Genomic DNA, 9,674 nt, shown 5'->3' with positions numbered 1-9,674 from the left:
GGTTAGACTATTGGTTATATATGGCACCTTTTAATAATATTTTATCTTCTCATTTATTATATCCACAGTGCTGAGCAGCAGGGCTATTCACCCAGACTGGGGATTATCTAAAAGTCCTTCCTCAATGCCTTTCATATGTATTAAAATATTTCTACATTTTCTTTTTAAGAATCATAAAAGATCAGAGTTACTGAATCATATTTATCATATCAGGTTTCCAGTATGTTAAGGTTAAAAGAATTTAGGTTAATTCAGGAATCTCTGGATAATGTGGATGATACATCCACAGATATACATAAAAGCTTTCCTTGAAATGGAGAGATAGAAAAAGCAGACTTCATTAACCCAATGTTTTCCTTGTTCTTCTCTTATCTACAGTCATCTTGAAATTCGTAGCTTGAAATGTCAAACAGATTTTATCACTTTTTTTCCCCCCCTGGATGCAGTGTCTTAAAGGGTAAGAGGGCACCTGCCTGTTTCAAAATGAAATTGACTAAAAGTCCCTGTCCCTCAACTCCCCTGCCTTTGGTCTTATTCTCAGCTGATAGGGTTTACACGTTAATTCTAACAGTACATCCAGAGGTGACCATCGCTGCAGATTTATTTACTCAGTTGGGAGGTGATTGCAAGATTGAGTCCTTGGGGAAGCCCTGGCAGTGCTACCCCTTGGCTTGCACTAACAGTGTCTGTGGAGCAAGCTGTAGCGTCTTAACTCAGGCATGAGGAAAGTGGTGTCTTTACCAGGATGATCCTTCAGAGTGATTCTGAGCTTACCCTTCACTGCTCATTTCAAGCCTCATTCTCCATCCATGATGAGCTTTTGTGCTCCCTATATATTCCTTGAAACAGTTTAGATTTAAAATATAAAAGAATAGAATAATGAGCTTCCACATACCCTTTGCTTTATGCTTCTCTTTATCCAAACGTTTTGTTTTGCTGAACCATTTGAAAATAAGTGTCAGGTATCATGATGTTTTATCCTCCATAAAGAACAATGTATCTCCTGAGAACAAAGACATTCTCCTATAGAACTTCAATGTCATGATCTTATGTAAGAAATTTAACCTTGGTGGAGTTGTGCTGTGGCACAGCAGGTTAAGGATCTGGTGTTGTCTCTGTGGCAACATGGGTTTGATCCCTGGTGTGGCACAGTGATATAAGGAGTCAGTGTTGCTACAGATGTGGCATAAGGTTGAACGGGGACTTGGATTCAATCCCTGGCTTGGGAATTTCCATATGCTGCCAGTGAGGCCATAAAAATAAAAATGAAAAAGAAAGAAAGAAATTTAACCTTGGTATAATATCATTGAATATAATTCATAGTCACATGTTCCTTAAAATGTCCTTTATAGCTACTTTTTTGGGCAATATAATCAAAGCTTTAACATAACTTTTGTGCTAGATGAATTCACATGTAAATTGAAAATGTTTTACATTGTTTTTAAATATCCCAGGACTCAATTTTGATTAATTTTCTATTTGAAACCCAAGTCCATATTCAATACCATTTCATCTAAGGATATTTTGAAACATGTGACATTTGACCTTAATACTTTTGGAACTCTGGAATATCCTGTGCCTGGTATTGCTAATATATTAAAGCCAGAAAAACTCCTTTCTTTTTTTCTTTAGCTGTTGTTGTTGCTTTTTTAAAAACCATGTTAACCATTTTAAAATGCAGAGTTCAATAACTTTAAGTCTATTCACATTGTTGTGCAACCATCCTCCAGAACTCTTTCCATTTTGCAAAAATAAAAACTAAAACCCATTAAACACGAACTCTGAGTTCCTGCTGTGGTGCAGCAGGTTAAGGATCTGGTGTTGCCACAGCTATGGTGCAGGTCCCAGTTGTGCCTTGGATTCAATCCCTGGCCCCGGAACTTACATATGCCGTGGGTGCAGCCAAAAAAACAAAAAGAAAAGAAAAAAAGAAAGAAAGAAAAAGAAGAAGAAAGAAAAAAGAAGAAACCCCACTAACCCACTAACCCACTAACCCACTAACCCCATTTCCTTCTTCCCAGGCCCTGGCAACCATAATTCTACTTTCTGTCCATGAATTTGACTGCTCTAGGTACCTCACGTAAGTGCAATCATGTAGCATTTATCTTTTTGTGACTGGCTCATCTCATTTAGCATAATTTCCTCAAGGTTCATTTGTGTTGTAGCATGTGACAAGATTTCTTTCACTTTTTTGTTTTTATTTTCTTTTTGGCCTCAGTCTTGGCATGCAGAAGTTCTAGGACCAGGGGTTGAACCCATGCCACAGCAGTGACATCGCCAGATCCTTAACCCACTGAGCCACCAGGAAACTCCAGATTTCCTTCATTTTTAAGGCAGAATGAAGTTCTGTTCTACTTAACTATTACATTTTCCTTATTCATTAGTCTGTCCATGGACTCGTAGATTGCTTCCACCCTTTGACTATTACAAATAATACTGTATAGGGAGTTCCATCGTGGCACAGCAGAAATGAATCTGATTAGTATCCATGAGGATGTGGGTTTGATCCCTGGCCCCGCTCAGTGGCTCAGGGATCTGGTGTTGCCATGAGCTGTGGTGTAGGTCACAGACTCGGCTCGGATCTGGCATTGCTGTGACTGCAGTTTAGGTCAGCAGCTGTAGCTTTGATTCGACCCCTAGCCTGAGAAGCTCCATATGCTACAGGTGTAGCACTAAGAAGCAAAAAAACCCAAAAAAGCAAACAAAAAAACCAAAACAACAACAACAAAAACAAATAATGCTGCTATAATTATGGATACTGTTTTTCTTTTTAAATCCAGGATCCAGGCATTCCCATTGTGGCTCAGCGGTAACGAACTTGACTAGGATCCATGAGGACGTGGGTTCAATCCCTGGCCTTGCTCAGTGGGTTAAGGATCCGGCGTTGCTGTGAGCTGTGGCATAGGTCGCAGATGCCCTAAAAAGAAGAAAAACAAAAGAAGATGTATATTTAAATCCAGGATCCAAACAAGAATTATGCACCCAATATTGTGCTAACAAATTCAGTTTCTGCTAGTGTTGATTTGTTGCTAGTCTCTAGCGACTCAGACTCTACCCACACGTACAAGGGACAGCATAGTATTTTGTATGTGATAGGGCTTGAGTTAGAAACCTGATGCTGGACACAACTCATGGTGGCTGCTGGTAAGTATGAATATGTCTCCTATTTCTGATGTTTCCTTGCATCAGCCTTACACACCTGCCTTTTCTCCATCCTTACATCCCTCGTCATTCTGCCTCAGGGACAATGGTGAGTGAGGAAATAGAAATGGTGTGTGTGGCCCAGCTTCCACCTCTCCTCTTCCTTTGGTTTTCTGCTTTTGCAATTCTGGGGGTGAGGTGTGGGTGGAGGCTGGCCCTGGTTCAGTGTCACCACAAATGTGTAGCTAACCTGCCGATTAAACAGTTTGACTCTCCAACATAGCTAGCACACAGGTATTTGGTCCTCATCTCTTAACTCTTTTTCTTCTCAGTTGGTCCATCTCCAGGATAAGGGGGAAAACACTGCTGTTTATTCGGCTCCTCAAAACACCTCAATTATCAGGGAGACACTTGGATCTGAAACTTGACCGTCCACCTGCACAGTGAACAACTCCTGTTGTATAGGTCTGTTCAGGACACCAAGTTACAATTTGGAAGACGGCTATATCTACATAGATTCATGTAAAAGAAACATGATGTTGGAATTCCTGTTGTGGCTCAGGGGGTTGAGAACCCAACATAGTGCCTATGAGGATACAGGCTCGATCCCTGGCTTTGTTCAGTGGGTTAAGGATCCAGCATTGCCGCAAGCTGCAGTGTAGGTCACAGATGCAGCTTGGTTCCTGTGTTGCTGTGGCTGTGGAGTAGGCTGGCAGCTGCTGCTCCAATTCGACCCCTAGCCTGGGAACTTCCATATGCCACAGGTGTGGCCATAAGAAGGAAAAAACAAACAAAAAACAAAACAAAACAAAACTAAACTAAAGAAACATGGTGTTGCTAAAGATATATTAGCATTAAATGAATTGGGCTTTCCCCACTCTAGAGACATTGCTATTGAGGTCACTAATGCTAGCTGTGAGAAAGAGAGTACTCCCCCTGCTACATGCACAGAGAACATCTTTTTTAAAGGACTATTTGGAAAAAAAAATATTGTTCACTGTGGAAAACTTGGGAAAAACAGAAGAGCACAAAGAATAAAACAAAAAACATATAGAAGCTTTTCACCCAGAAATAACCACTTTCAATGTGTTGGTACATTGATTTATATCTTCAACCCAAACTTCTCCGTTGAACTCTAGACAGTGTATCAAATAGCTCACCTGATAGCACATCTTGAATGTCTCAGTCTCTTCAGACTCAGCATGACCAAGAATAAACTCATACTCTTCTCCAAATCTGTTCCTTTTCCAGTTTTCCCCATATCAGAGTGTTGGTAGTGCCATGTATCCTGTTATTCATACTAGAAACCTAGGCCATTCTTGAAAATTCCCTTTCCTTTACTCTCCCTATTCAAATCTTATTGATTTTAACTTTCATATATGCCTCACATTCATCAGCTTGTTTCTATCCCCAGCCCTCTTTCCCAGTCCATGCTGCCACCTTAGGCCACCTGGGTTACTGTGATGGATTCCACACTGATCCCCTTTTCTTCCTGCTCATCCATGCTGGCTCCTAGTGATTTGTCCTCCATATAGAGACAGGTATTTTTAAGTGCAAATCTGATTTTTTATTTTATTTTTTAATAGCTGCACCTGTGGCATATACAAGTCCTGTGCTAGGGGCTGAATCAGAGCTGCATCTGAGGCCTACCCCACAGCATACCAGCAATACCAAATTCTTAACCCACGGAGTGAGGCCAGGGGTCTAACCCACATCCTCATACAGATAATGTTGGGTACTTAACCTGCTGAGCCACAATGTGAACTCCTGATTTGTTTTTTCATTATTATTTTTTTATGGCCACACCTGCAGCATATGGAAGTTCCCAGGCCAGGGACTGACTCCAAGCTGTGAACTACAACATAGCTGTGGCAATGCCAGATCCTTTAGTTCACTGTACCAGGCTGGGGATTGAACCCACACCTACACAGTGGCCTAAGCTGCCACAATCAGCTTTTTTTTTTTTTTTTTTTTTTGTCTTTTTGCCTTTTCTAGGGCCCCACCTGGGGCATATGGAGGTTTCCAGGCTAGGGGTCTAATCGTAGATGTAGCCGCTGGCCTATGCCAGAGCCACAGCAACACAGGATCCTTAACCCACGGAGCAAGGCCAGGGATCCAACCTGCAACCTCATGGTTCCTAGTCGGATTCATTAACCGCTGAGCCATGATGGGAACTCCCACAATAGGATTCTTAACCAGCTGTGCCGCACTGGGAACTCCTCAAGTGCAGATCTGATTATATCTTACATATCCTACCCTCAGCTGCTCTCCCAACCCCTCAGAGGTACAGACAAAACTCCTCAATGTGGCTTGTAAGACCCTATGTGGTCTGGCCCTACCTACCTCTCCAGCCTCATTCACACTATTCTCTATCCAGCTTTTTTTCACTCCAACCACATGGCCTCCTTCCAGTTCCTTATACTTGCTGTGGCCCCTCCTCACTGGTCTTTGTCCATGCTGTAGCCTCTGCCTGGACAACACTTCACACAGGTACTGTATTCTCATCTATCACAGCTCAGTCATCCAAGAAGCCCTTGCTGACTTCTTTGACCAGGTCACATGGCCCCTGAAGAAGTTTACCACCAAGTGCATTTCCTTCTGACACTTAGAATGACTGCAGTGTGTGTGTTGGTCTCCCTCACTAGACGGAAAGCTCCTTGAAGGTAGGAACTGTGTCACCTTTTGCTCACCCTTGTCTCCTGAATACCTAGAGCATACTCAGGAAACATTTGATGAATGAATGATTACCTTTCCTTCTGGTATTTTTTTCTATTTTCACATATACATTTGCAAAAATAGAAACATCCTGTACCTATCATTTCATAACTTATTCCCCATCCCCCAACACACACTTAGCAATAAGCAAACACTTGGAGGCCATTTTTGTTGATAAAACACTCTTTGGAATTTTTGCTGTTTCCAGTTTTCTCCTTGACTTTTCATTTGGAAAGCCCACTTCCAGGTTGGACATAAACAGCAAACCTGAATTAGCACTGGCTCCAGCTATGATAGCTGCTCTTTTTTCAGGGCCTGTGTCTGCACCTGGCAACATCCCAAGTCTGTGGAGGAAGAGTAGCACAGGGGTTAGTGTGTGCAGGTCAGACAGGTGAGCTTTGCCCAACTGCTCTGCTTCTGTTCCAGTGAGGCCCATTTGAAAATAATGAACAAATTCTCAATCAAGCTCCTTCAAGAAAAGTGGGATCTAGTCAGAAATCCCTCAAATCCAAGAGTGGAGCTGTAACTAGAGCTAGAAGGCAGATCCAGATTCAGAGTGACCCCCCGGGACTTCAACAACAGGGGCTTGTGCCTCGCCACTGTTTCAGGGTGACCTGTCTCAGCTACCATCTACATGTCAGCTCCAGCCTCCTCTTTAACCTTCCAAGCCCCTCTGCTTACTTACAGTTTTGCTCTTCAGAAGTTTGGTTTGCAAATGGCTTTACCCTGCGATGGTTCTGACTTTATCTATGGCATCTAGATACATCTTTTTGCTTTCTATTTATTTATTTTTTCTTTTTTGGCAGTCCCACAGCACATGGAGTTCCCAGGCCAGGGATCATACCTGAGACACAAGCCCTATGCTGCAGCTGCAGCAACAAAGGAGCCTTTTAACTCGTTGTGCTGGACTAGGGATTAAACCTGTGTCCTGGGGCAATAGAGATGCCGCCAATCCTGTTGCACCACAGTGGGAACTCCTTGCTCCTTATTTTGGCTCTTAAATGGCAAACTCTATGTTTTTTATTTTGGATTCGAGAGAGACTCTCGAGTTGTCCCATCTGATCTTTTTGAGCCAGCTGTACCTGTCCTTGAACGAATCTCTCTGTGCACTTGGCTATCTTTGGATAGGGGCACCCACTCTTGTCAGGAACAAGGGGCAGCAGCGGAGTGGTGTAGTACCAAAGGGGCAGGCTGGGAACTTTCCATTAGAAAAGGGCCTGGGCAGATCAGATGCTGTAATTGACTTAACCAGGACAGCTGTGTGACCTGGAACAAAGCACCCAGCTTCAATTTTGAGGCTTGATTTCCTCAGCTGGAAACAATTCACTTTATCAAATTATCAGGATATAAGGAAATAAGATGAGATAAAGCACAAAGGACATTTAACCCAGTAACCTCTCAACAACGACACTCTTCATAGTAATAGTATCATCTACAATATATTAATATGTTTATAGCTAATACATAATATATATTTGAATTCATTCTTTGAAAATAATATATTTTATATTATAAATAAAAAATATATATATTTGAAATAATGTATTTTCAAATTACCTCTTTTATCTGGGTTACTTCTGGGAACAGTTTCCCAGATGGATAAATACTTCTACAACTTGTGACTCTGGGTAGAATATTATTTCTGACGCACAGGGTGGAGTGATGGAATGTTTATTTCCCTGGAGAGATGGTGGTCTATGGGCCCCTCTACACTGACTATATGGAAATGATCCAAGATAACATGGAGACAATAAATTGCCTGCAGTTACTAACAAAGGCCATTGTACTGAAGGAGCTTTTTGGTCTGGAGCCAGAAGCCCAATTTAGAATGAAATACACATACTTTCTTTTCTACGGAAAGGTTTGAATAATAATAGCTAATACTTACATAGCTCTCTGCTTACTATATGCCAGGCATTGTGCTAAAGCCTTCATAATGCATTGAAATGGACACTGTTATTGACTCCAATTTACAGATAAAGGAACTGAGATGTTGATCTGCTTTTTAAAATCCTTTCAATAAACCATAATCAACTGACCTTGCTTTAACCTTATGCTCATCTCTAGTCTTTCGTCCTCTGAGCACCATGGTTGGTATTGCTGTTCTTCCAGGACTGGAGTCTTGCTTTGCTTTTCTGATTTCTTCCCAGAGCTAACACTTTTCCATGAACTCCAAACTTTATTTTTATGACATCACAAATTCACAGGGACTGGGTTCCAGCAGTTCAAGCTGCTTTCCACTGGTTCTCACAAAGTGTGCTTCTTTAGGAGGAGCAGGCTGGTGCTTCTGTTGAGCCCAAGTACTTTTCTCTCAGCTTCCTTCTTTTTCCGATTGCTTTCCTGTGCATGTTTCAGGAAGCTCTCTCTGCTCTTAGAGGGCTTGATATGCTTAGTATGCACATTAGTTCTCTTGGCAAGAATCTTTACTTCTTTGTTTATAGCAATGCCAACAGCATGCTGGGCAACACTAGACTTGCCCAGTTTCGCCATGGGAATGTTTGTGGGGAATTCCTTTTTTTTTTTCTTTTTTTCTTGTCTTTTTAGGACTGTACCTGCGGCACATGGAAGTTCCCAGGCTAAGGATCCAATCGGAGCTGTAGCTGCTGGCCTACGTCAAAGCCATGGCAAAGCCAGATCCGAGCTACATCTGTGATTCACCACAGGTTACCGCAATGCTGGATCCTTAACCCACTGAGCAAGGCCAGGGATCGAACCCATGTTCTCATGGATACTAGTCAGGTTCGTTACTGCTGAGTCACGACAGGAACTCCCGGAATTCCTTTTTTGAACATGAAGTCTGCAATATCACCTTTGTTGTAGATTCCCATGGATGTGGCTGAAGGAACAATTCCATGTTTTCTAATAGGCGTAGAGAACATACAGAGGGTGCCTCTCTTCTTTGCCTTTGTGTCGGTCATTTTGGCAAATTGCTGGAAGATGGCAATCCCAGCTTAAAAAAAAAAAAAAAAAAAAAAAAAAAAAAAAAAAAAAAAGAGCCCCTTAATATCTTGAGCAAGCTTGGCCAAGAGGCAAACTAGGGCACAAAGTCATAATAGGATAAGGAGAAGAGGCTACATGAAGCTAAATGACTCAAAAATCAGTATCTACTGAGAAATTCCCTTTATAAGAAAACTTGACTTGATCTCAAGGCAGGTGTAGAAGCTTAATGGTGCCAAGTTGAGCTGCAGATGTGGCTTCTATAGCAAATATTTAGAGGTGGTAGCAACAATAGGGTCTGTGGAGGAAGGGTGGAATGCTGGTTAGCGTGTGGGTCATATGGAAGAGCATCCTAACACAGCTCTGTCTCTGTTTCAGTGAAGCCAGTTTAGAGCTAAGGATCAGAGGTTCAATCAAGTTACCTTGGGAAAAGGGCAATTCAGAGGCTCAATCAAGTTACCTTGGGAAAAGGGCAATTTAGGCAGAGCTTCCCTGCAATTCAATGGTACAGTCTTAAGTGGAGTTGGAAGGCAGTATAGACTCAAGGTGGCATCAGGACCTGAACAGTGTAAAGGGGAAGGTGGTTTATTAGTTGTGTACTGGTTTAAAAAAAAAAAAAAAAAAAAAAAGGCCCTGATTTGTAGCACTTATCATTCTGTGGTGTAAATGCTCCTATCCATGGCCAATTTCAACCAATATGACGTTATTGAATTCAAAGTTGGGAAGAAATGCATGTAGTCCAATCTCTCCAACTTTGATTCTTTTTTAAAGTTTCCAAATCTTCAATAAGGTGATTTATCATTATTTTATAATTGGAAAAACATCTAACAAAAGTTATTTTAAAAAAAGAAATGGAAATAAACAAATGGGACTTAAAAGCT

The 9,674-nt window shown here is 41.6% G+C and overlaps 1 pseudogene across 1 annotated transcript; it reads right to left on the bottom strand.

Moving 5' to 3' along the window:
• Positions 1-2,724: 2,724 nt before the first annotated feature.
• Positions 2,725-8,774, bottom strand: LOC110256375 (large ribosomal subunit protein eL21-like; annotated as a pseudogene). Its single transcript, XR_002337771.2, has 4 exons — positions 8,618-8,774; positions 7,896-8,370; positions 6,124-6,200; positions 2,725-2,917 (listed from the first exon to the last, which is right to left on the bottom strand). The product of XR_002337771.2 is annotated as a large ribosomal subunit protein eL21-like (transcript).
• Positions 8,775-9,674: the final 900 nt, after the last annotated feature.

The sequence above is a fragment of the Sus scrofa genome, chromosome 13 (assembly GCF_054392235.1).
Source record: "Sus scrofa isolate SSC_HxYL_T2T_F1_AM1 chromosome 13, Sscrofa_HxYL_maternal_Yorkshire_Landrace_v2.0, whole genome shotgun sequence".
NCBI lineage: Eukaryota > Metazoa > Chordata > Mammalia > Artiodactyla > Suidae > Sus > Sus scrofa.
The sequence above is the reverse complement of the archived record's forward strand: the minus strand, read 5'-3'. Positions and strand labels throughout refer to the sequence as shown.